This window comes from Lactuca sativa, chromosome 5, assembly GCF_002870075.4.
Source record: "Lactuca sativa cultivar Salinas chromosome 5, Lsat_Salinas_v11, whole genome shotgun sequence".
Taxonomy (NCBI): Eukaryota; Viridiplantae; Streptophyta; class Magnoliopsida; order Asterales; family Asteraceae; genus Lactuca; species Lactuca sativa.
Genome location: NC_056627.2, coordinates 211,333,785 through 211,336,634, shown reverse-complemented (window position 1 = coordinate 211,336,634; position 2,850 = coordinate 211,333,785). Strand labels below are relative to the sequence as shown.

General features: G+C 31.5%; 1 long non-coding RNA gene across 2 annotated transcripts; it reads left to right on the top strand.

The window, feature by feature from the left end:
- The first annotated feature begins 1,170 nt into the window (after nt 1–1,170).
- LOC111913844 (uncharacterized) lies at nt 1,171–2,360 on the top strand. Of its 2 annotated transcripts, none has more exons than XR_006191894.2 (3): nt 1,171–1,327; nt 1,412–1,505; nt 2,074–2,360. It is a non-coding gene; the product is annotated as an uncharacterized LOC111913844 (long non-coding RNA). The 2 variants fall into 2 exon arrangements; XR_002857643.3 differs by having other exon boundaries at nt 1,186–1,327; nt 2,084–2,360.
- Nucleotides 2,361–2,850: the final 490 nt, after the last annotated feature.

The following is a 2,850-nucleotide window of genomic DNA, read 5'->3' as shown; positions in this document are numbered from 1 at the left end:
GGATACCTAATGACAGTCATTTTATAGGGAGCTTCCTTAAACTCCCCTTATAGTATGACTTCGTGAATGAGGCATATATATATATATATATATATATATATATATATATATATATATGTATATATATATTAAACTTTTAATTATATATACAATATAAGGTGTATTTTAAAAACATTTAAAACACACAAGGTTTAATCATTTAATTATCTAAATTAAAACATTTAGTTTAATTAAATTTAAACCATTTAGGGATTTTATAATTTTTCTTTTCATTAAAGCATTTGTTATATAATTATATAATAAGATAAAAAGATTGTTCCTTTAGGAATAGTTGTCTGTTCCTATTCGACCACTCCTTTTTTTCTAATCCTTAACATGGGTTCAATTAGATAAAGTGACTGCTTCCACCATTCCTCCAGAACCCTCTCTTGTCTCTGATCTGTCTCGCCTAATCGATGGACGGTCTCCTACTCCTTTCTCAGTTCACCATTGCCTAACCGACCTCATTTCCACCGCCTTACGTACAGGTATAATCCTCAACCTCGGTGACCACCTCGATTTTGTTCCAGGATTTCCATAGGCTTTTCCATTTTCATCCGGATAGATCTTCATCCACCGCTTACTGCTGCTCTCAACTATCGATTATCGCCTAACGATCTGTTTCACCCCACCATATACCCTATCTTCCTTTCGTTAAGCTGTGTCCCCAATTGATAATCGATTTCCAATCCCGATGTATCAAAACCAATAGACACGAAGAAGTTTGTTCTAGGTTTTGCCAATTTCTTCAGCTCATTATTTGAGGTTGCTATCTTACAAAAAGTTTTCCTATCCAGTTTTTTATCTTCGATTTTCAAGAGACGGTTATGTTGTTTCATCTCATATATTTTTTTATCTTCGATTCTTAACAGACGATTATGTAGTCTTGTCGGTCGGTGCTCCCTAAATGCCACCATCACCGGATGCTATAGTTGAATACTTTAGTAGAAGCTAAAGTTCTTTCTATCGATTTTGATCTTTTTTATGATTATTGTATTTAGTTTTTTATGGTTCGTTATTTTGGTTCTTTGTTTTGTAGAAGTACCAAATAATTTTATGAAAAATCTTTAGATTGTTGATTGAAACGAAAAAAAAAAATCCAATTTCTAGATATAGTTTCAAATCCTAAACTATAATTGTTTCGACATTTGTCTAATTTTACTTCATTTTTTTCATCTTTGCAGCCCTAAATAAGTGATATGTTGCTTGATTGTGAGTTACAGGAGCAGACAGAAAATACAGTTGATGGAGCGGGTTGGATTTTCTTTATTGCAAATTTAATTTCCGAGTAAGGATAGCTAGAGATTGGGATTTTTAGTTTTGTTCATTTGCATTTTATGGTGATGAATTCTATTATGCATTTTGGTTATAGATAGGATGGTACAGTGGTGGAACGCCTCTTGTGTTCAAGATTTCAAGAACCTTCATTATATGGGTCTGTTAGTTCATCGTCCACATGGCCTTAGGTAACAGTCGTATGAAATGACAAGTTTTTGTATTTTTTTTTTTGGTTTTATCTTAATCAAGCTCAAGGTTTAAACCCAAAATCAATAGAAGGTATAAAAATGCGATCCCTCCTTTTTCTGAGAGTTTGACTACAAAATATTGTGATTATTTGGTTTAGTTTACCTAATTGTGAAATTTACTTTATGAAATCGACCAAAACACTTAATCAACACGTAGTCTATTAACTTTATGAAATTGACTAAAACACTTATCTCTTTCATCTTCTCATTTTTTTCTCCAAGGAAACATGTAACTCAACCAGATTCTTAGTTCCATATGAAATCACCATTTCATAATTATCTTATATTAAAATAGTAAAATTCTTTCCAAATTTCATAATCAAGTATAGTTGACTTAATTATTAATGTTTATTTATTATCATTCGAAAATGTTATTCACGGGAAAGGGAAGCTTATTCGGCATACATTTGAGAAGGATTAGGAATTTACTGTTATAATTATTTTAGTAATTTAATTTAATGAATACGGTGTAATGTTTTCTAGTTAATAAGTTAGTGAGGTCGATTAGGGTTTTGTAGGGGAAATTGCAATGGTGGTGCCTACTTAGCTCACAACTTAGGTTGTTAATGAGCTCAGAGAAGGTGTCAATTTGCTTCTTGGCTGATGGAGTACACTTCAGATGGCTATTTAGAACGAATGAGGAATGAGGTGGACATGACACCCACGACACCATACGATACCATACAAATAAATAAACTCCATTGATATGTATTGGGTTTTAGCCCTAAATATTACAATATATTTTAGTTTTATATTAAATAAATCATATTTTCCTTTAAATAATAGTACTAACCGAAACTACTTATGGTGTTGTAGGTTTATGGACACACATAACCTAAACTCAGAAAATGTGAGAGTGAGATTGCAAGATCATTGATGTTTTGACGTATGTAATGAACTCTTCATCAATGCATAAATAAATGAACTGTTTTCCTTTTGAACATCATGACTTACAAAGAAAAACTGTCTAACACCTGCAACGCGGGGATACATCCCTAGTTCAAATTAATAATAAGATTTGTATTAATTAATCTAATAATTAATGTTTATCAAGTTTAAGGATATCTCCTAACATTTAAGTTTTCAGTTAATTATCTAATATACGCAAAAATTGGATTTTGGTAGATATGGAAACAAATAATTACCAATTAACAACCACATAAATCATATTAGGAAAGTAAATCCGAAAATCAGGATCTGAGTTATGCTCACGTTGTGACAGAAGCAGCTCAAGTTGTGAGATCTTGTTCATTCAATAAATGTGTGATTAATGTAAGACACACCA